This window comes from Cavia porcellus, unplaced genomic scaffold (genome assembly GCF_034190915.1).
Source record: "Cavia porcellus strain 051 isolate PalLab524CR breed Dunkin Hartley unplaced genomic scaffold, mCavPor4.1 scaffold_26, whole genome shotgun sequence".
NCBI lineage: Eukaryota > Metazoa > Chordata > Mammalia > Rodentia > Caviidae > Cavia > Cavia porcellus.
In genome coordinates this window covers 16766422-16791050 of record NW_026947509.1, presented here as the reverse complement: position 1 = coordinate 16791050, position 24629 = coordinate 16766422, and the positions used below count along the sequence as shown (strand labels likewise).

Sequence of the window (24629 nt, the reverse complement as noted above, 5' to 3'; positions counted from 1 at the left end):
GTGGCGTAGAGCTTGCGTTTGGGCAGTAGGACAGATATTTACAAACTTGAGGCATTATAGATGTGGATGATAAAGAAAATGCTATCCCAAAATACGGCACCTTGGCATTTGAACAAGTAGTAGAACATGAAGGTCACTCTCATCTCTTCCTCTCCTTTGTCCTCTGAAGCAGGTGATAAGCCTTCATTCTAGGGGTACTCTGCTAATACCTGGAGGGAGAAAATATTCTTATCGTTGAAAACAGATAGAAGCCCAGAAGAATCTGAGCTAGCAGGCCTTGCTAAAGTTACTTCACTACCATCCACTCACTCCTTTTATCATGGGTCATGGCTGTTCAAGAGTGAGAATGTTAGTCACCACTGACATTTAGTTGCAAGAAAGAGAGACTCAACTATAGTGGTGTGGATATGAAAACTTTATACTGTCATATCAAAGAAGGCTGGAGATAAATATTCTAGGACTGGAGTAAGATCTTTTAAAAGTCCTCAAAGATTGGTTCAGTTTATCTTTTGGTTGTGCTCCACATGACTTTCATCTTCAGTTTCCTGCATGATTGAAGGTGGCTGCTAGAGCGCCACCCTTTACCTCGGCCTTAAAAAAGAACAAAAATGCAGGCAGCCAAAGAGGGCATATGGCTCATACTTTGTAGGTAAGTTCCCCTGAAGTTTTACACAGCACTTCTGTTTACCACACATTAAAAAAACAAAACAAAACAAAAAATGTAAGGATCAAGGAAGAAAAGAGAATGGATTGTTCCAGAGTAACTTGCATTCCTTATTACTGGAGAAGCGTCATCACATTTTGAAGTATAAAGTTTTTTTGTGACAAAAGATGGAGGATTTGTTGGGGGTATGAAGTTGGCATGAAATTAGGGCTGAGGATTGAATCTAGATCCCCCAACTTGGTAGGCAAGCACCGTGTCATGAGCTACACTCCTAGCACAGTTTATTTTTGTGCTTTGCTTTACTGAGATTCTCAAGTAGCGTAAGTGATATATGCACCCAGTTCATTTTGATCATTAGGGCACAAGTGTACCACATGTACTTGCCCATGTAACTCCCGGATAGGATGGAAAGTAGGTTTCTAGGACCTCTGTAAGTGTCTTTAGTGCATTTTAAATAAGGATGATGGACTGAAATTACTGTATCTCTTCCAGTTCCATTTTTGCCTGGACCTTATACTTGAAAAAAAAAAATCTCATCACTTGTCTTTAAAATATTTTCACCTTTTGAATGGTCTTTAAATTAGTACTTAACAATATCTTTCTCTTACTCATTCTTTTGCTTCATGTTTGAGTTTTGTAAAGATAAATTGGAAGTCAATTCAATTCAGCTGGGTGATTTTTTTTTTTTTGTTTGTTTGTTTCCACTAAATGTCTATATATAGGCATTTTCGGAGTTGTTTATTGTTCTGAAATCCCTCCCCTTCTTTTTTCTTTTCTCTCCTCCCTTCCTTTTCCCTTTGTCTTGGGTGTTAATCCAGGACCTAAGTTCCTTTTGGCTTAGTCCTCCAGAAATAACTTTTGTTTAAAAGTTCATTATAAAAATTACACAGTTAGTGGTCTTTGTCTCCTAGGAACATACCTGTTAGGACTACACACAGTGATCCTGAAAAAGACAACTGCATTGATGATAAGTTCCTAACAGAAAGAAATTTTATCATAAAATATGTATACATTTGAGAAACAATGTTATTCTATTGTTTTTAAGAAGGAAGGAACCCAATTTTTAAAGAAGTATTAATGGTTTTACTGTACGAGATTTATGCAGTTGCTGGCTACGTGTGTTACAGTTGGATTTCTAAATGTGAGTGTGTGTTTGGGGCCACAGGGACAGGAGGACCGTGTGACCTTGTCATCCTCTCAGAGTTTGTATACCTTGCCATGGGTCAGATTTCAGAATGCACATGAAATAATTTGTTTGTAAAATGAAAAACTCCCATAAAATTGAGTTTATGCCACCTCCATGCCGCTCTGAATTTTGCATTCTATTCAGCTTGGTTTAGAAATATTTTGGCACATGACTACCCTGTTTTTTGTATCCTGTTAAAGCAGAAGAGGGCAGCAGAGAAACCAGTTGGAAAATCACCTTCCTGTTTGCTTCTTTCTAATGGAAGTTGTGCAGTAGAAATACTATTCACTTAAAAGAATTAAGAATTAAAGTTAATATATTTCATTTATGTCAACCTAAAAGTGATTAGAAAAAAAGTTAAAAATAACATTCATATTTTTACATTTCTGTTTCAGCTCAATTGTAAAGGTGTTACAGAGTGGATATAGTATTTGTGAGTTTTGATAGTCTCAGATCTGACAAGCAAATATGGAATATAAAATTAAATACAGTAAACTTTCAAGGGGGCTTGCTTTTCACTAGCAATTGTGTATGTTTATAGTGAAACAGATGCTCCAGTGGGTTTTGACATTTATTCTAGTATGTTTATCTATTGGAATTAAGAGTTTGAAAAAGAGCCAAAAGGAAGTTAATGTCTTTTGACTGAATTTTCCTTTATAGTCAGTTATTTGTCAAAAATTTTGTTTTATTTGAAAATACTGCCTCTGTGACAATTCCCTTCTCTCCCTAAGTTTTTGAAGCCAACTGACTATTGTGGCCACTGGGCCTTGAAAATGTGATAATTAATTCAAGCAGTGCCATTATTTTTCTATATAAGGTGGCTTGTCATGTTCATGAAATCTAACTAGTTGTACTTACTATGTATGAAAACTATTCTGTTTCTCATTAGTATTCTGGGATTTTTTTCTGTGATTAAGTACAGTAAAACACCAGAGCTAAGGACATCTCTCTGAAAGCCAATCTAATATTTCAGGATATCTGTGTTTAATGATTATTAACAGATATCCCTCCTGAGGAATCTTATGGCTTGAGATGTCAAGTTATATGGCATCATCTTCTGTGAGGGAACCAATGAAGATTGCAGTTCTGTACTCTATCTACTACGTCTGTTCTTTTATGTCATGATAAATTTAATCCATTGATTTCTTTCTTACAGTTCTATTTTATAAGATAAATCGTAAAATAAATGGCCTTAATGTGACTTACGAAGTGAGAAGTTAGATGTTATAGTTAAAACATGAGGATGCTTAACATGGCCTACTGGTTTGTGTTGGTTCCACCACTGCTGAGACACAGCACATGACACCCACAGTGTAAAGGAGGAGAAGTTTAATTTAGCTCACAGTTTCAGGAGTACCTGATTGTCAGGCTCCAAGGCAGAGGGGCTTGGCAGATCAAAGCTGCTTAGTCCCTTGCAGCCAGGAGGCAGAGAGAGGAACAGTGCCAGAGAGGAATAAGCAAGGGACCATATGTCCATGAGCCACCCAGACAAACCCAGGAACATACTTTACTAATCTGTCAGGCACTTCTGAATCCAACCACTTGACATATCAGAATTAACTTTCAAATGGTTAAGGGAAAGTGTGAATATGTATGAGAGGAGGAGGGAGAGAAAAAGAAAGAGTGGAAGAGAGGAAGGGAGAGGGGATTTTTGTCCAGGTGTTGGGAAAAGTGCCTTATGAAAAATGCTGCTACCCAGTGACACCTGTTGACTCTTTCTCTGCATGTGTATTTGTTCTCTTGAGGTAAGGCCACAGCTTACTGATGTTCTTCCCATTTGTATAAAATTTTATTTTTTTGAATGTTTCCATTGTTTTGTCTTCAAGGTCACTAGCCATTTTTTCTGTGCTATCTTACCTGCCAACAAGCTTAGCGCATTTTTCACCTCACATTTTGCAGTTTCTGTAAGTTTAATTCAGATCTTTTGGGCATCTTCCATCTTTCTATCTAACTTTTGAATATGTGAAATATAGTTAGAATGAACTGTTATAATCCTCAGCTGTTCATTGTAACATCTGTGTCAGTTTTAAGTCATTTTCAATTGATTTTTCTTTCCTCCTGGATTTTATTATCCTACTTCTATTTATGCCTACTAAGTTTTGACTAAATGCCAGACTTTGTTATTTTTTGAGGAACTGAATATTTTTATATTCTTTATAATTATTCTTGAGGCTTTGTATTACTGTTTTTTTTTTTTTTCCTCAAAGAATACAGTTAAGGTACTTTGAGAGTTTTATTTCTGGAGATTTTGTTTCTAAAATTTATCAAGTGGGATCACAGCAGTGTTTAGCGTAGGGTACACTGCTGTTACAATACTGTCCTGGTTTTCTAATACCCATGAATATTAACATTTCTCATTCTGGGTTATGAGATGAGACACTATTTGTAGCATTATTTGGGCATTTGGTATTATTACCTGCCATTTTTCTGTCCCAAGCTTTAGATAGTATCTTTAGGTACTAACCAGTACATGGCTGAATATTTACAGGCGACCATTGCCAGACATTTGGAGTTCTCTTCCTGTGTGGTGCTTTCTTCTCTGTGTACTCTTGTCTTCTTGGTCTCCTTGAATTCCCAGCTTCATCACTTTTAATGCAGGGAATCCGCCAGGCTCGCCCTGGCTTCTAACTTTGTACACTATCGTCTGAAACTCTCTTACTCAATGAGCCCTAGCAGTTTCGTTTGTTTCGCATTGCTCAGGGTTCATTGGTCTTGTTCGTTGTCATGAAAATCACTAGTTTTGGATTGTTTCATGTGGAAGAATAAATTCAAGTATGATTGCTCATATCTGACTAGTAACATGGAAATGCCTAAAATGTTAAAACTCTTCCTTGTCAGAGCCTGTTGAAACTTGCTGTTTTTTCATCATTCTGATAATAGAGTTATGTTAGTGTTGCATGTGTAAATTAGCCGATTCATCTGAAAAACTGCACATCCCCAAGAAATACTATTACATTGCTTTACAGGTTCTCGTGCTTTTGTGGGTTCCTATGTAGGTTTGTAGGGAGTGCTTAGAGAACGGCCAGATCCCTGCCCAGGGCATGTAGTATGAAAAGGAACGAAATGAACAAGGCATTTCTAAGCAATGTGTTTGTTGTTACCCACACCCTCTTTCTAAAAGGCTCGAGTATGAGATTTTAAATTCTAGTATGTTAGAAGTCTCTCTGTGACCGGCAACTATCAGTGGGTGTTGAATCTACAAAATGAGTGGGAAACAGATGTCCCAAGATCAAGTACACAAAACAGAAATTCATAATACAGTGTAACAAAGTATGGCTTTTCAGGGATTAGTGGTTAAAGCTCTTGCCTAGCATGTGTGAGGCACTAGATTGGATTCCCAGTATCACAAAAACAACAGCAAGAAAACTGGCTTTCCGGTATAAAGACTTTAAGGAGCCAGAGACATTCGTCTTAATTCTTTTTTTTTAAGCCTACAGCACCCGGTATTCCCTGGCGGTCTCCCATCCAAGTACTAACCAGGCCCGACCCTGCTTAGCTTCTGAGATCAGACGAGATCGGGTGCGTTCAGGGTGGTATGGCCATAGACATCGTCTTAATTCTTGATACCATTTCAACAAAAGCTAAAAAATATGTTACTAATTTATTTCTGTACTTTGGAGTACTTGGTGAAAATGAAGCTATTTTATTTTATAGCCAACTATCAAGGAAATAGAATGTAGCAAAACACACAAAAACCATTTTGGACATTTCTAGTTACCAAGATTTACTTTAACCCCATGTGATACTTATCTAGTCTGTAACCACCTAACTGGAATACACTATTGATTAGTTTGTTAAAAACTAGAAAAGCAATTTTAGTCATTAATTCCTAAAATACGTATTTTCCTCGGTAGTAGAACTAGTGATGAAAATAACAGTTTTTCTTTTTATTAAATGTATTTAATTTTTTTTATAAAACAATTCTAAAATGCTTCAGTTATCAATCCTGTTTTTACCTATGATTCAAGAAGCTAAATGATTTCTGTAAAAACATATCACCCACAAATTGCTTTCCTTTTGACAGTGTTTAATGAAAGTTTCTTTCCTTTCCCATGTGGAGAACTCAGGGTCTCCTATATGCTAGGCAAGCACCATATCACTGAGCTGTATCTTCAGCCCTTGGAAAACCATAGTCATTTCAGTCCAAATAGATGGTAGTTATTGTGGTGCTGCATGAGCTAGTCGCTGTTTTGGTGACTATCAGCCATTTTACTGTCCTCCAGGGTCAGGTGGAGTCTACAAGGGAGGATCATATGCAATTCAGTCATTAGCTGTTTAGACTAATCCTCTTGATAAAGAAGAGCTTATACAGAGGAATGATGGGTTCCATTAAATATCTTTTTGCCCAGAGATAACTGGACTCTGGAGATTCCTCAGGGTGCACACAAGTCTATCACCAAGTCCTTTTTCCCTTGTGTAGAAGGGACCTGTTTGTCCCTTGGCTTTTTTTTCAAGCCTTACTTTAACTGTGTGAGTAGCCATTAAAATTGAAGTCAAAATAAAGGAGCATACATTTAGTAGACCTTAAGCTAACCACTGGTAGCAGTATGTTTGGGATAGATTGCAGAAAATAATTAAGTACTGGATTCCCTTAAGATAAATGTGAGTACTGTATGTGGCTAACTTCTTTTGAATATGAAAATTCTTAATGAGCTATTAAGGAGGGCATGAAAGCCCAAAACATATTTCTGTCATATGAATTTCACTATACACTCAGAAATTACACATGTGTCAAGATCTTTGGTGAGCACAAGTGTCATTTCTTCTGTATATGACATGTTTCTTTTTGTGCAAGGATTTGGTGATTTATGTCATGGACAAAAAAAGAAGAAATGTCCTACTTGAGTATTTTTTTCATACTTTTGTATATGAGGACTATCTAAAACTCTCACTCAGTGTTCATAGTTATAACCCTTTCATGAAATTATTGTACTTCCCAAGCTAAAGACATCAGAGATCATCCTAATGGGCTCTTACTTTGCATATGAATAGACTGAATATCCAAACTGTTAAATGTCTTAACCTAGACCACACATTTAGTTAGAGACTAAACCAAGACAGAACTTGATTTCTTTGTAATCAGTGGCCCTTGTTCATTGGGATATGATTCAAGGTTTCCATTCACTTGCTGCCAATGTCTGCCACTGCTGGGAGTTCCTCTGCATTGTGGTAGGTGTGTATCACCGAATGAAAAACAGCTTGAGTATGTGACTGAAGCAAAATTAATCACTGTGTTTGCAGCTAAAATACTAATTGTCTTAATATTGCCACTGCTTTTTAAAAAACATTTATCTTCTGCCTTTAGTAACATGATGGGAAATCCTGCCTTTAGTACATGATGGGAAATCCTGTAAAGCTGAAAGAAAAGAGCTCAGCCCCAAATTCTTGCCAGGTTTCTGCTTCTCTCGTCGTGATTTTAGATGACACACTAACAAGCCCTCTTGATTGCACTTGCAACCCTACGAGGAATTAATTTTAGTGAAACAAACTCAGAGACTAGTGGTTTGGTAGTAATTGAGAACCAGGTCAGAGGCCTCTTTTCAGGTTTTGATGGGAATTAGATGTGTAATGTTGGTGATGGAACCTGAAATTTTAAATGCAGGTTAATAGCTTTCCTGGAAGGTAACAAGCAGTTACGATTTTCTTGTCTGTAAAGGGATTTCAGCGCAGAGAGGGATTTTTTTTAATCCTTCAGATTCTTATGACACATGGTGTTTATTTTGTTCTAACAAAATCTGACCTTAAGCTTAAAACTAAGTTTGTCAGAATCTAATATGATTTCCCTTGAGCTGGTATTGAACCTCAGGTGAATTGCGTGCTGCAGTGACTGCTTGCTCTCAGGCCCCTTCAGTAGGCTAGAATTGTTGAATGGTAAGGAATCTACTTATAAAACATTTTGTATGCAGCCTGTTTCCAGAAAGGAGTGTAAAACTATTGCTTTATCAGGTCCAGCATTATTTTATCTTTGTCATATAGTACTGTCCCAGCCTATTAAGGAATAATTTCCTTTATTAAACTTGAAGCTAGAATGGACTAGTAATTCTCTTAGTTCATTTGTGAGATTATCAGATACGTTCTTTGTGTCACACATTGTGCTGGGTTCTGGGAGATAATTAAGAAATAGTTCCTGAACTGAAGCAGCACATGGTGTAGGAAGAAAAAGACATAAAATTACATCAGTATACTGCATAATTTTTACAGCTCAGGCAGTTTCGGAGGCATACAGCGAAGAGGAAGTTCTGCCTGCAGTCAAAGTAGACTACACCGAAGACTGGGTAGAAGAAGAAAAAGACTGACCTGGGAAAGACAAGGGGAAGGGTTTTCTGAGACAAGGGAACACCTTTACAGAGCCATGGAATTCAGAGAGGGCATGGTGGTCTGCTGACACTGACTTCAGTGTGATTGTCGTATGCTGTTTGTGGAAATAAAGCAAGTATTTGTTTTGCTGACTGAGAAGAGCTGCACTAACAAGTTGGAATGTCATATTGCACTCAGCAGGAAGTACTGGGTGGGTTTTCAGACAGGGAGTGATATGAGTTTCATGTGTTAGGAAGATATTTTAGTCATCAGTTGTACATAGAAAGAAGGCTGTGATCCCTGGCAATAGCGATGCTGACTGGGAGGTGTTTGTAATAGAAGGTATTGAGTACGGCATTAGGCAGTGGGTGATGTCTCATTGATTTGTATGATCTTCAGAAGTAGATCTGGACTTAGTAAGGAAAGGATTTTTGAGAAGTTTCGTGACTGAGTAAACACTAATAGTATAATTATAAGATGGCATAATTTCTTTACTTCAATTGTAAGTGCAGTAATTTTCTGGGATACTTGCATTTGTAGCATAATTTGTACCCCTAGTTGGCACGACTCTTATGCCTTAGTGTGGTAATTGTCATTTACTTCCCTACATTATAAGCTCCTGGAAGTCAGCAAGTTGTATTGATGTTATTCCACAGTACATGGCACAGAGTTTGGTATGTAATTCATGCTTGGTAAATATTTGAATATTTGGATGAGTACATCAGCCATGAATTCTACTGAATTCTTCTTTTTCCCAAAAAAATTTATATTTCTTGCTGGAAAAAAACAAACCATGAATTCAGTTATAAATGCACCATTAATTAGGTTTCTTTGGAATTCCATTTATCAGAAACCACCCCAGAATAGATGTGGCTCTTGGTGAGAACTCACTAAAGTTTTTATTGTGGAGGTTATATAATGACACAGATATACCTATTTTTCTTTTTTAACTTTGGTTATTTGAATATGTGGCTGTATGATGTAACTAGAAATTCCTTTCTTGATTTATTTATTTAGATGATTTAAAATAAATACTATTGTGTTTATGGTCTTGAGTGAAGTACACTTACAACTGCCAGGGGGTTTCCTGTGGCATCACTGCAGCTGGAGGTCTGGTGGCTTTTTATAAATGGCATTTGAAAGAGTGATTTGTTTGCCAAAGCATTAACAATCTTCTGTATTGTTTCCATCTGCTTTTTGTCTAAAGAGACAAGTGTTGGGGTTTTATTTATTTAATGGGTTTTGTTTGAATTTGCTAATTCTGCTAAGTCCAGAATTACTAAGGAAAGACCTGAGCATTTACTTCAAGAATTTACTCTATCCATTTTGTTTTAGGAAGATGAGGGAGTAAGCAATCCCTTCTGAGTTTTCTGTGGCTAAATTATAAAAAGAATGTCTTTGTGAACTTGCCTGGTTTTCATATAAGACCACATGCAGAATTTAAGGAGCAATCTGCAGTGAGATATGTTAGTTCCATTGTTTTCTTATTTCAAAATATATTTACATTTTAAAAGTTGTTCATTGAAAGCTTGTTTTGTGCCCAACTCTTGCATTACTTTATCTTATTTCATATACATATTCAACTTACTTGAAGAGAGCTATTGTTGTCTTCACTACAGTGTTAAGCGTTAAGCTGGGTGTGTATTTCAGTGACAGAGGACTTGCCTAGCATGGGCAAGGATCTAAATTCAATCTCCAAAACCCCAGTGAAACAGAATACAAATCAAAACCAAACCCTGAATATTTAAGTAATCTGTGAAAATCTTCTCAGCAGTTGTTATCAGAAATTGTTTTCAACCCGTCTTCTAACATAAGGCAGTTAGCTAGACAGTTTGCTCGCTGTCTCCCTGGGTCCACATGGCCCTGAGAGCTTCTGGGTGTTAATAAAATTGATGAAAACAGAGGAAGAAAATCTCCTCTCTTGGAAGGCTGACAGTTGTGCTGTGAAAACCAGTCAGAGGGGTACATTTCAATGGAAATCCACCTGGAACCTATGGAAATCATAAGTGAATTAGATACTGCAAAGTTTTAGGACCTCTCATTTCAGAAGTTAATGGTGTTGTACTTCTCTGTATTAGCATGATGCATGTAACCATGATTAGCTGCCTCACTTGCTACAGTTGGTAGACTTGAGAGCAATCCATTTTATTTGCCTTGCTGTTTAAAAATTATGATGATTTTTACACTTTTATTGTGAAGTAGATGAGTTCCAAAATCAGTTTGGGGAATATCTGTTTGAAACCAGTGCATAAGCAGTTTTATCTTCAGTAAATTGAATTCTTGGCTTCAGCTTCAGACCATAGTAATCTTAAATGAGATATTTTGTTGCATGCTAATAACCTCAGGGATTTTATCTGCTGTAGTTAATGCTATTTTCAGGAAGATTCTCCCATTGCAAAGGTTGTCTACAATCCAATGAATGGCAAGAAGTATCAGGAGTATTTCTGAGTGCTTAAACCCATCTGAGGTTTATTAATTTTCTGGATCTGGGTTAACATGGTTCCATGAGTAGGCATAAGGCCTAGAGAGTAGGATTAGGAAGGTTTCCAGGGGCTCTGAACTCATGTCAGACAAAATTGGCATGCCAGACAGCTAAGTCAACTGAATAGAAAAAGTGCTTTATCTCATCACATAATGTTTGTAAATTTTATTCAACTAATTTACAGCTGCAGGGCTCATGAGACTGAAGTTAAAGTTTTGTAAAGTTTTGATAAGGAGAAAGCCAAACAAGTTTGATTAACAGTGGCTGTTTTGGAAGTGAGTTGGCAGTAATGTAAAAACTGAAGCACTAGATTTCAGGAGGCGTGTTGGCTTTGGAGTTATTTTATGAACTGTAGGTAGGTCCTGCTTCCCACCTGTTGTTCCAGGCACTTGGACTCTCTCCTATCTTTTCCAAGCTGACCTCTAACATTGAAATAAGCATCTTTTGTGGTTATGTTTCATCAGCACAATTTTCCTAGCCTGTTTTAATTTGTGGAAATTGATTTTCTCTGCTGTCCTTTCCTTTCTGTATTCTTAAACATGCTCTTTCTTTTCAAGTTGTGGGCATTTCAGCAAGTAATTTTCCCTTTAAAGACTGGACAGTAGAAGTCCCTTTACTTTGGAGGTCAGGTCAGCCAGTGACTAAAGGGTAACAGGAATATAACATAAGCTTTCACATAATATTGAATAGTCTGTTCGATTACAATCTTGAAAATAACATTAATCATTGTTAATATATGGTGTGTGTGTGTGTGTGTGTGTGTAAAATCACCTAAACTACACCAGGACAATTTCATGCATTTAAATAAGATTTAGTGGTGACAGTTCTTCTCTTGATCGAACATTAGTCAGTCATGCTCTTGAATCCTTTCCCTAAATGGCCCATCTGTACCCTTTCTTATACAACAGAACTCTGCAAAGTCAGTTTAGCCAGACAGGCTTCTGCTGCCATTCTCAAGATCTGATCACCTTTTATGTCTAATTGGTTCCTTAGCCTCTGCCATCTCACAGGGGGATATATGATTACTCTCTCTTCATCAAGAATTGTATCACGTTAGATTCCTTTTACTCTTGATGTTCCTTTTCCTCTTAATCATTTTTCATCCACTGACCTATCCTGTTCCTTGGTTATGCGTACCCATTTGCTTCTACTATATTCAGAATTGAGCCTGGTTCTTTATTGAGGTCTTTTCTGCTATTGCAATGTCCTGTGTAAAATCTGTTTTTTATTTTCTTACTATCCAGATCTGGTTCATCTTTGATAGTAGTTTTGATAGTAGCTTTATTTCTGACAGTTTTTGGAGGTTTCAGCCCATACTCAGTTGGCTCCAAGGCAGAGTGGCATGGCAGGGCTGTAGTTCATGGCAGCTGCAAACAGCAAGGCTGAAACCAGCAAAAGAGTGCAAGACACTCCTTCTTCCTGTCAGTACGTTACATCCTGGCTCCACCCCTATGTGGGTGTAGCACTGACACCATCAATCTAAGCACTAGACAATGAACCATCACAAATGCACAATGCAAACTCATGAGGCCTGGGGTCAACAGACTTAAACCAAGATGATGCCGTAACTTGATGAAAAGTGTAAGGAAGGTTAGTGTGATTCCAGCTTGCTAGAAGAGAGGGCAAGATGAAGAAGATGAAACAAGATAGTCTAGAGACTTAAATCCCAACAAAAAAGTTTGAACTTTTTCTTAACATGAGAAGATTTTAAGGCATGATCAGATTTTGGTTATATCTCACGCAGTATATAGAGTGGATTATTAAAAGAGACTAGATGGTGAGAGACTAGTTAGGTTCTTAAAATAGTCCAAGAAATAATAAAGGTCTGAACCATAGCAGTGGCCCTGAGAGTTTAGAAGGAATAAATCGAACGGCTGGTTCTGAGGCGAAACTGAAGGATTGGAGTATAGAAAGGAGAGGGTCCAGAGTTTGTTTACTGGGTAAATTAAATCATTCAGAGAGGTACACGTTTCCTTGTGTTCAAAGATACATTTTTTGTGACTAAGAGGATGTAGAAGTATCATTTACAGTGGCCTTCATATTCTCAAAATAATTGGCATTATTTCAGAAAAGTAAGAAGCACTATAAAATTGAAATTGAAGACAGTGGAAAAGATACAAATGTGACTTGGGAATGTAGCAGGTCTTTCTTTATTATTATGGCTAGTACATTTGACTTACAGTTTTCTGATATTAGATCTTTAGTGCTCACTGTTGAACTCTATATATTCATTCGTTCTTCATTTTTTATTGAAGGCTTACCATGTGAGAAGCATCAAGTTATGAGCCTGGGATATAAATGTAAGACATAAATCCTTCCCTCTATGAGTTCATATGCCAGATATAGAGGGTGATCATTTACACAGCAGTATGGCTGTGGTACATAGGCTCGCAGGAAGGGTAGCCAATTTTGCTCTGAGTATGGGGACTGAAAAACATTGGAGCATATAATAAATATGATATTAATTTTATGGCAACTTGACTGGGTTAAGGGATGCTCAGTGGTACAACTTTACTCTGTGTGCCTGTGAGGGTATTTCTGGATGAGATTAGGACTTGCCTTAATGGACTCAGAAGAAAGATCTGCCCTCATCAGTATGGGTAGCCATCATTCAGTCCATTGAGGACCCCAATAAAGCAGAAAGGCAGATGAGGGTAATTCTTCTTCTCATCCTGAATGGAGCATATGTCTTTTGCTTTGTTCTTGCCACCTTTCTTTCTGAGAGGAAGTGAGAGTAGAGTCCAGGAAGAGAGACTAGATTCTCAGACCATTAGGTACTGGGGCTTGTGCCAGTGGGAACTCTTCTGCCTCTTTCTCAGTTCTCAGACAGAACTGGGAGTTATGTACACTGTCAGCTCACCTGGGGCTCAGACCTGACACTCACACAGTTACATCACCAGCTCTCCTTTTTTACTTGGCTTATGGATAGGATATGTATAACTCTGTGAGCCAGTTCCCAACATAAACGCATACTCACACATGCATGCACATACAGGCACATACACACTCACACACACACACTTCTCCTTTTCAAGTGATTCTGTCTCTCTGGAGAAGCTTTACTATGACTTTTGAGAATAGCTTTGGGGGATGAGTATATGTAAGTAGGTATAAAAATAGGCAAGCAGGACCTTTCAAGATGAAAGCGCTGCAGACGATTGGGGAGATAGTTGGGGCCAGATTCTTGAAGTCCTAGAATTACATGGAACTTCTGGTTGAACAAGAAAAATGAAATAACCATTTAACAGTTTCACTGGCAGAACTGCTGCTTAGAGCCTGTGACAAGTGGGCAGGGGAGAAGAATGATCATTTCTGTGTTAGATACCATATGAGGCACAAGAGATGTCTAACAGACAAATCCTTATGTGCCAAGGTCTGTGGAGACTTTCGGTGGTAGTGATGAGAAATTTGGTTTGTTTGTTTGTTTGTTTGTTTTTGTCTTTTTCATTTTTCTCGGTACCGGGGATCGAACTCACCACCGCCTGCTTGCAAGGCAGGTGCTTATGCCGCTGAGCTAAATCCCCAGCCCCGTGATGAGAAATTTGGAAGTCACAAATATGTGGACTCTTTAAAATGGAGAAAGCTGTTTACATGGGTTAAGAATACTAAACATCTGCATTCTGTTCATCCTCAGTTAAATTTTACTAACAGTCACAAAAGATATAAAATAGGCTACTTTCAGGGCACTGAGATCAGAAGATAGAAGAAAGCAATTTGTGCGTAACTGATATTTCTCTTAGGCTTATTTACCAGGAAGAGTTTTTTTTTAAATTTTTTAATTTTTTATTTTTTATCAGTACCAGGGATTGAACTCACGACTGCCTGCTTGCAAGACAGGTGCTTATACCGCTGAGCTAAATCCCCAGCCCCTGAGCTAAATCCCCAGCCCTGGAAGACTTTTAATATGCTAAAGAAAGACTGGACACTTTATTTCTTTGAACTATTGAGTTGAAGAAATTTTTAAAAAATCAAATGTGTTATAACTTGAGAAAAAGAACTAACTGCATATTCATATAATTTATATGCCATAAAATACAATCTTAAGTGAATAATTAAATGGGATCTCCTTCTCTTGCCCAGACTGGTCTCAAAGTCTTGTACTCAAACTTTGGTCTCTGGAATAGCTGGGACTAAGTGCACATGCCACTGTACCTGTCTCAGTTAAGTGATTTATATAAATTTTCATAAACCATATTTTTTTCACAGTAAGGAAAGATGCAGGTATCAGCCAAGCTTCTAACTACTGTGATGACTGAGCACAGGGAGCAGGGACCTGACAGATTCCCTGCCTGATGCGGAATGTGGATGGGGATCTGTGGAGATTTAAGGAGCATCTGTTTTGTGCCACAGATTGTTCTAGAAGAGGTGTGGAGAAATGGGCAGACTTTGCAAGCATCTCCAGGGGTTTTAAAAGGATGACATCTTCACTAAACAGTTGATGTAAAGATGATACTGTTACATTAGTTTCTTTGCAGATTTTAGCCCTAAACTCATAAAAGATGGAGGGTCACACTTGCATTACATTTACTTTGTTTCACAAATACTATATTTGGCTACCACTGATTGGAAGTATAATTGTAAGCAGAACCTACCCTAATTATCTCAGTAAATTATGGACAGAATTTTACATATCATAACCTTTATAATCTGTAAAAATATTACCCTTTCATTAGTGATATAGTCATTGAGATGAGTTTTAATGGTTTACATCATTTGAGGCAGAGACTTTAACTTTGTAATTCTTTTGTTTAGTAACCCAAAGCATAAAGCCATGGTAGCATTTTTTTCTAATCCTATTTTATTTTGTTCTATATCCTCAAAGGCTCTGCAGAGGGTAAAATGTTGCTTAGGGAGTAGAATATCCATGGGAAATTTTATGTAACATCCCCTCGCCTCACTCTTGGGGTTGAACCCAAGGACTTGGCACTGAGCTACATATACTAAGTAGATATTAGGCATTTGTGGTTCTTCAGGGGAGTCATACCCAGAGGTTTACTATCTTAGGAGACTCACACATGGAAGAAATGAAAGTTTAGGGAGTTTGGCTATGGCAGGCTAGACCTGTTATCAGAGATCAGCAAGTAGGTAACCTCTATCTTGCGACAGTAGAGATGACCTTAAACTTGAAACTAGATCCCTGGTCGCAAGCTAAGTGTCCGTTCATGCTGAGGGTCAGCAAGTGGTTTGGCAGGCAGGGGAAACAAAGGTCGCAGGCAGCTCTGGGAAAAAGTGAGTGTTGATGGGAGGTTGACAGAAGTGGTTCAGTGTGGATACATGGTCAGTGGGGAGATGCAAGGAACTTTGAGTGACTCCTGATAGAGAGGATTTAGTTCACTACATTGACAGGCAGTGGCAGCCCACAGTTGACAGGTTGTCTGATTTCTTCAGTACGTACCCAGCTTTTCTAGGAGAATGAACCCCTAATCAACAATTCTGTACTATTGAGGGACTCTGAAAAGGTTATGCTAATCTAAATATTAACCCCAGTGAAATAATTAGGAAGTACAGATGTGTTAGACAAATGTAACCTAGTGCATCCTAAAGGTGAATAGTTTATTATTATTTTTAATTATCAACTCCAGTTTTTCTTTTTTCCTGGCATGGAGAACTGAGAGTTGCTCATCTGTGCTGGACTGCCCATAAATAGTTGCTAGGCATTGTATTGTCAACGGTTATTTAATGATTTAATCAAAAAGGGCTGGCTTTGGATTTCTGATGAGGTAATGAGAATTGGCATTTAACAAGTTAATTGGAATTAGAAAGAGCTATTAAAAGGCCATGAGAAGGTCTTTCATGAAACTCTTGAATATGCTTCAGTCTGAAGATCTTATTAAATTATGCTAAGGGTGTATTTTTCTTTCACTTTAAATCACCCATTAGGATCATCTAATCAGCTTCCTGAATGTTGCTGCAGATGAAATTATCATTAGTCTCATAATGCTAGAAATTTTATTTTTTTTCTTCAATTGTCAGTGAATCAGTGTTTAGTAGATGGTAGTTTTTCTTTGCCCCAATGGGACCAAATTAGAAACAGTTTTAAATTTTCTCTATGTAGTTTTGGTTTTAAAACATTAGTCTGGATATTGGTGATTGCTCATAGTACTCAATTTCAGTAACTGTTCCATTACCCTTTGGTTTCTTTTGAAAAGACAGCTTTACTGTATTCATGTGTTACAGGGCAGAGGAGCAGGTGCAAATGGTTGAATTTCGTTGCCCTTTACTAATAACTTAGAGAACTGTTTATTCACAGCCAGCCATGGGACTGAATAATTGTTTCAAAATAACTATTAAATTGAATTTATTCTTAGGAAATAATTTTCCTATTAGATACAAGGCAAATTGTTTAGCTATTTCCTTTGTTTTCAACTCACAAGTTCCATAAAGCCAAGTAGATTAAATCTGTTAGTTGAAAATTACAGTTGGTTCTATTACTAAGAAAACCAGGACTACAATAAAGAAAGAAACAAATTAAAAAATCTTCAAGGACAGAAAAGCAAGTAGATAAATTTATGCCAGTGGGCATCTCTAAAATATGATAAAAACAAACTTCCGACATGCATTCTTTCATTTACAGAATCATGCTTGGAAAAAAGGTGCTTAAAGAAAATCAGCTAGATTAGAATTACCAATCAGGTAACCAAGGCAACAGCACTAGGTCTAAGATTCCAAATAGTTCTCCAAATCATATTGACAGGTAAAAGGTCCATAGTCAAGTCCCAATAGTCAGTACTGTGTGCCTGCTGGAGGGGTGGTTCAGCATCATTGTGGGAAGTCGCTGTTAGGAACTAGAATGGGATGGTTGTGTTTTTGTTTTTGATGTTGGGAATCAAATTCACAACCTCTGTTTTTGCTCAGTGTATAGCACAAATAAGCAAACATAAATTTGTAGGATATGAATTGAAGAGAACTCTTTCTGGAGAGAATATTATAAGGGAGAGAAAATTATAAGACAAATGTTTCATTGTTTGAAAAACTGTATTTTTCATGTGTTTTATATATTTCCAAGCATTTCAAAACTTAATATTGTAATGAAATAGTATTTCTCAAGCCTCATGGAGCAACTGTAACCTGGGTCTCAGTAACCAATACTTGTGAATCTCCTTAGATTCCTGGAAAATGTATGAGAGAGTGGATCAAATAAATAAGACTTGAATAAAAAGTGCCCATTCACTAGCCAGAGTCTATCATTTTGTTGCTTTTGATAAGATGGGCAGATCATTTGTTAGTTGTTATAAATGTCTCTTCTCATAAAGTACATATATAATCAGACCCAGAGTTAACATGATAAACATTTGTGAGAACCATAAATCCTTTTGTTAAACAAAAGCCACTGCTGGTATCTTTTTTATATACATTGTCTTCTTAGTCCACCTGACACTTATTAACTCACTTGGAGACCAAGGCTCAGGATTGCAATGTATTCTAGTTAGATTTTGTGGACTGGCTTTTCAGTACTCATAATGATCAGAATATTTGAAAAGCATTTCTGTAAGTACGGTGAGCTTGAGATTGCCAGGTGCCTTCTGTTGAGCAAAGATTATTGCTGTTTAAAGGATTTAGGCCTTAGATCTTCATTCTTTCCACTGTCATAATTTTCTGAGTGCCGAGGCATTGCAGATCTTGTCTTTCTGTTCATTTACTTACACATTTTGGCTACATAGAGGCCTTGACAAAGGGGTAATAAGAGACTGTATACACAGGGCTTCTACTGAGCCCACCATTGCTCATTGGCAAGGGCAGTGAGGGGTTTAGTATTTCAAGTGTTTCATTCTACTTTACTGATGAGTTCACTTGTGGAAGAAGGAAGCTTTAGACACAAAGTAGGTTTTAGATACTTGCGCTAATAGGAGTCTGTGCGATGGTATGCACATACTCCTTAGCAAAGTATCTTACATTCTTTGACTTTTTTATTGAACAGAGAATGATAATGCTCAATTTTCAGCAGTAGAGAAGGTCCTGTGTAATATACACTACTCTGTATTCACAAAGTGTCATTTCCAGTGTTCACATGGGAAATTTTCCAATGCACAATTTCCAATAAATATTGAGTTACATACTACTGTCAGTCACACTTGTCAGGCAGGCACTGCACCACCACTCAGCTAAATTCTTGGTCCTATCCAGGCTTTTGTGCAGTCTTCTTAAATCCTACCAAGCCTGTACTCTCAAAGAACCCTGTTCTTCCATTTCATAATCATTTTCTACCACGTAGTATGCCATTGAATTTTATTTATTTCTGCAACTTGCCTTCTCAAGTATCTGACATATAGAATAGGTTCTATATACTAATCTTTGTTAGTTCATCAAGGAGAACAGCTACTTTGAAGGTAACACAATGCATTAACCAGTGTTAATCTCATATTATTTTGTTTTGAAATTCTATATCATTATTTTTCTATATCATTATTCTATATCATTATTTTCTCTTTTTGTTTTTAAAATTAAAAAAAAGAATTTGGTAAATGAATTCTTGAGTGGTTAAAACCTACAGAAGACTAAGCAATAGTAGATGAAGGGAGATTAGTTGATAATACCAGATAACCTAAAGGACTTTATAAGTCTGAAAGGTTAGGGAATGTGGAAGAGAAAATGTCTCTGTGTGGAGTCCCAAATATCTAGAAGCATAATGTAGCCCATAATTATTAAATGTAAATTCTGTGTCTTTTTCAGTGGGCAGAAATACCAGGACATGGGCCTGTGTTCACAAGTTATTTATGGAAGGCTGCTTAGGGCAGATTACCATGTCTGTGTTGGTGTTGGTGTGGGAGTTAAGGATGCATTTTTGTGGCAAGTCTTTGTCTCAAAGTCTGGCATTGGAGGTATTTTTCCTTTTCTTTATTAGTTTCAGTAGAAGATTGTTAACAGTCTTTATGGTAGCATTTTTCTGTGACCAGAAAAAACATAAATAGTTGAAACTCTGCTTACTCTGGAGAGTTTTCCTTCAGTCACTGCCTGAGAGGGGCTGGAGAAATCCTCGTGGTGACAGTATTGCTCCTTTGCAGTGTCCCTTTACACGTTGGGACTCACCTTCTTCATGGTCAAATGAGGCTTGGTGTTTTGACACAGTCTGACCCCTGTCCTGATTGATGAATATTTTGTGGGAAGGGGAAACACATACCACACACATTTGGAGTAAACAAGGAGTTTGTATAGATTGTGCGCTCCTTTTTTTGAAACAAAAATATTTTGAAGGGGAAAGAAGACTTGCCAATAAAATGAGCACGGGGTCCTTTGAACCCTTTAAGAATGTTATGCTCATGGTAATACAATTTCTTTTAGAATTTTAAAAAATAAACTGGAAAATTATTGTATTGTTTAGATTCATGGTAGAGCTTAAAAATTTTAATTTGCTGGTGAGTTCTGTTTTCAGGTTATTTTTTAATAAATCAAAAAGGGTTTATTGCCCCTTATAGTTTTCTATTTGTTAATAGGTCTTGAGAAATACAAATGCAGCTTAAGTTTGTTCTGTGACACACAAGAATTTTAAAGTCATTTTATCATTTTTTTCTTCTGCCTTTGAAAAAAAAAGACAAGCACTTAAAACGACCTCAATCCTGAAAACCAAAGATTATTCATTCTAGTTAATCAAGTTTATCATTAGTAAATATAATACCACACACATACCTTTAATCTGAATTTGCCATTTTCTAGGAGTAAGATTCAGATGGACAACTTGCATAATTAGGATAAAATCATTTATAATATTACTGAATAAAAGCTATATATGCTTTTTAAAGAAAAATTACATTGATTAGAAGATATACTCAGATTTTTCTCTTTGTGTAATTATTACCAATTTTAATGTGATGAATAGTGATAACTTGGTGAAGATACCTATTTTCTTTATGCCCAGTAGAATATTTATAAGTGTTGTGGATACTACTGTTTGTATAAAAGTCCTTTGAGATTATAGATGAAAGTAACATTTGAAGCACACAATATTCCTGATGCAGAGCTAGCACCAAGCTAATCATTCATGTCTGTTGCCACTATATTTAACTCAGTGAGCTCATACTTTTCCAAGAACTATTAGTATTTCTAATGAAGCATCAGTCATACACAGAACTTTGTCTAAACCACTTGAGTATGTTTAAAAAGAGCTGCCTGGTAGTGTACAATGGAAATGCCAGAGCTCACACCAACAGCATATTCTCCTTGACCATTGGAGGAAATAACCACAACCAAATTTAAAGCATACTTTCCCAGTGGGAGTCTAGAATTGATTTCAGTTATTAGCTGACATCAGGGTTTTATTCAAAAGGAAGATGATGTTTTTTGTTTTGCTATGCTCAACAGGAAAAATGACCAACTCTTAGCTGTCACCAAGAGGCTTTAACAGGAAAAAGGTTTGCTATATGATTTATAGACATTTCCGGAACTGGCTTTCCCCCGTTTAGAACACATGGTATACTCATGCAGTCACTTGAATGTCAGTACTTTTGCAATTCATTTTTGCAGAATTTTTTACATCCTATTTCACTTTAATATATTAATATCTTGTTGGTTTGTAGTTTCAGCTTGAGTTTGAGAGTTCTACCTTAACCACAACAATACTAGATAGTTCTTTCTTCTATGACAATAGAATGAAAAGTAAACTTTCTGAGGGCTACTTCTAAAGGTCCAAGAGAACAACAGGAAGGAAAAGAGGAAGAAAACCAGCGGGTGAATTTTTCTGCTTTCAGCTACTTGGAAGTGGAAAGAGGTTTCCTCCCTGCCCCCACTTCACTTACTTTGCCTTGTGTAAATCTCTCTCCAGTTCTTAAGGTTTCTAACATAGGTGGAAGCTATGAGCATTTGGAGGCTGAGGAAACCCTGGAGATGTCTATGGCTGGCCTTTGGGGGACTAGGGCCTGTGAGTTGTATTTACTTACCTCCTGTGTTCAGGCCACCATAAGACTAAAGAGTAGAGTAGTCAGAAACTTGTGTTGCAAAATGAAAACATTTGTGACATTGAAAGCTTCTGTGAAGATTTTCTGAAATTAAAATGTTCCTTGTTGGAGGTCTTGAACAGATAAATAGTTTTAGGAAGTTTTAACTACTTTTGAATGGCAGTATAAATGAGTGGGATATGCATCCTTTTCAAGGTGATTTTCTGCTCTAAAATTTATAATTAAAATAGAGATAAGGAAATATAATAAGGACTTACTCATGGACATGGAGAAAAACTGATTTCAGATGTCCGCTGTTTTAGTTGAAAGAACATCCTAGAGAAATGTATTATTGAAATTTCAAATAGCAATATGACATAACACAATAGTCAATGGATCTAAAAAACATATGATCTCTAAATTGTAAGTATTCTGAAATTACTAAAATGGAATGCAGCAAAGGAACAATATTGTGACTTATACAAAGCTAATTTATCAAACATTTTGAAACATTTTACTGAAAAAGAAAATAAGAAATACAATATTCCCAGACTTCTAAGATAAAGTAGAATTTAATTCGACTGTTTTATGGAGTTTTTCTTATTCCTCTTCTTATGCCCGAGTTACAAGTATTGAGAAGTGCTGTAGAGAGAATGTATGTATGTGTGTCTGCCCTGTGCACTTGTATCTGGGTTATATTCACTGGCACTTACAACCTTTGCCTGCCAGAAACTTCAGGATTCTTGCCTTAGAGAAAAGCAATCTATTCTAGAGTCTTTAGAAAGTAAGTAAATTTATGTACTAAAAGTTCATGTAGGAATAAGAGCATCACATTTATCCTAAACCAGTGATTATTCTAAGTCACTGAGATCTGTTACAGTTAAAATCCACTATACAAATAGATAAAAGTTAGACTATGTAAGTTTAAATTTAAGCATCAAAACATTGTGCCAGTGAACAGTTGGCGCAGTGCTAAGGAGTGGGCTTCATTCATGTTATGTCTTCATGTTGAATGCAGGATGGGCCTTATCAGTGGCACTTTATCTGCATTTATAATCATGATAGTCTGAAATCTGAAATTTTGCAAACTATGTCTGTTTGTTTTACTTGTATAAAATTAAAATCACAACACATAAACAGGTTTCATTATGCTATATGTGAAAATAGAGTCATGCTGTTGGTAGCTAAAAGCGTTTCAGACAACATATTTGTTTTAGTCTGTTTTCTCTTGCTATTAGAAAAATATGTGAGGCTGCATACTTTATAAGTAAAAGAGGTTAATTTAGCTCACCTTCTGGAAACCATTTGAAAGCTAGAGAACATGACACTGACATCTTTTGGGTCCGGAGAGGGTCTCAGAACTGATGACATCACAGCTGAAGAAGCACATTCGAAGGTAGTGAGTAGCAGCTGGAAAGGGAAACTTACAAATCAGGGACCTGGGAGGTGGCAGGCTGGCTTTTTGTATCACATACAGCCCCTTTCACAAGACTAACATACTCCTGGAGTCATGACCTATCCTGCAAACAGCATTCACCCAGTTGTGAGGGTGGAGTAGCCATAATCTTAATTGCCTCTGTTAGACTCTGTCTCTTAAAGCTTTTCTTACCTTGCGCTGGGAGTGTAGCTCAGTGGTACAGAGCTTGCCTAGCACAGCTGAGACCCTGGGTCTGGTCTGAGAGTCACAAAAAGAAAAAAAGAAAAAGTTTCCACCACTTTAACACTGTCAGTTACACTAAGAACTGAGTCTCTAGCACATAAACATTTAGGAAATAAACCATATCCAATCAAAGCAACATTCTTGTTTTGAGTAATATGTCACAGATACCACAGTACCTATGCTTTTTTTTTTTTTTTTTTTTTTTAAATCGGTACCAGAGATCGAACTCACGACTGCCTGCTTGCAAGGCAGGTGCTTATGCCACTGAGCTAAATCCCCAGCCCAGTACCTGTGCTTTCATAAGAGACTCCTCTTGCTTTCCCACTGTTTGAAGAAGAAAAAAGCAACTATTGAAATCCAGAGGAAAAACCAGGGGAAGCTTTCTTTTATTCACTCATTTAGCATTGGTTGATGGGTTGATTTATTGTGGTACTGGGGAAGGAACCCAAGGCCTTCACACTGGTCAACATCTCTAGCCCTTTAATTTTTATTTGTAATTTTTATTTTGAGATAGGTTTTTATTTTGAGTCATTAAGTTGCCAAACTGGGCTTGAACTTGCAATTTTTCTGCTTCAGCCTCCCAGAGGGTAGGGTGACAGGTGTGTACCACTATGCCTAGCCAGAGCATATTTATTTTGTCGCTAATATATGTTGAATGTAATGGAATACAGGATTCAGAAATGATTAAGGAAGATAACTCTGGATTTATGGAACTTGTAAGGAGGAAAGATGTTGGACAAATGATAAAAAGTATCAAGTGTGCTTATTTCCTTGTGACAAGAGTGATGAGATGAATCTAGACTCAGAGTCATGAGTTTGTCTATTTGGTGGCAAAAACGTGAGGGCGTGGGGCTGGGGATTTAGCTCAGTAGCATAAGCACCTGCCAGGCAAGCACTAGATTATGAGTTCAATGCCTGGTACAAATAAAACCAACCAAACAAACAAACAAAAAAGTGACGGCACTTTTGGCCAAAAGTTCCATTTGTTCAGAATTGTGGAAAAAACAGTCATCTACTGGGAATTGGAAGTTAAATGGAGAATTTGGGTTTGAGAACAATCAGGGTCATAAATGGTTGTAGAAAATGAGGAGGTTCTGATAGGACTGAATTTAGGGCCATGGAAGTGGTGTCTGTGAGTGTGTAGTGAGGTGGAGCTTCTCAATCAGGTGGATTTTCCTCAGTTAGCTGGCTGTAGGCAAGGAGGGGAAATTCTGAGAAATGCTTATGCTGTTTCATGAATGTACTGGTATTGAAAGTCTTTTAATTTTCACTGAGTTATATTTATTCTGGAAATTATGCCATGAATTTTAATTTATTTAAAGCATTTGACTCAAGAAATTTCAGTAGCTTATTTAAGTTTGCAAAAATGATTAAAATTGATAATGGTGAATAATATAAAAAGCATTAACTGTTTAAGAAAAAAAAAGAGATTGATGCTTTCTTTGGGAGCTGGAACTGAACCTCAGTGCCAG

At 37.0% G+C, this 24629-nt stretch overlaps 1 protein-coding gene and 1 non-coding gene across 9 annotated transcripts in view; one reads left to right on the top strand and one right to left on the bottom strand.

Annotated features, from left to right (window-relative positions):
- Nucleotides 1–24629, top strand: part of Smyd3 (SET and MYND domain containing 3) — a 715019-nt gene that overhangs the window by 356804 nt on the left and 333586 nt on the right. The window lies entirely within an intron of this gene.
- LOC111758195 (5S ribosomal RNA) lies at nt 5279–5397 on the bottom strand. The gene has a single exon (XR_002792418.1). It is a non-coding gene; the product is annotated as a 5S ribosomal RNA (ribosomal RNA).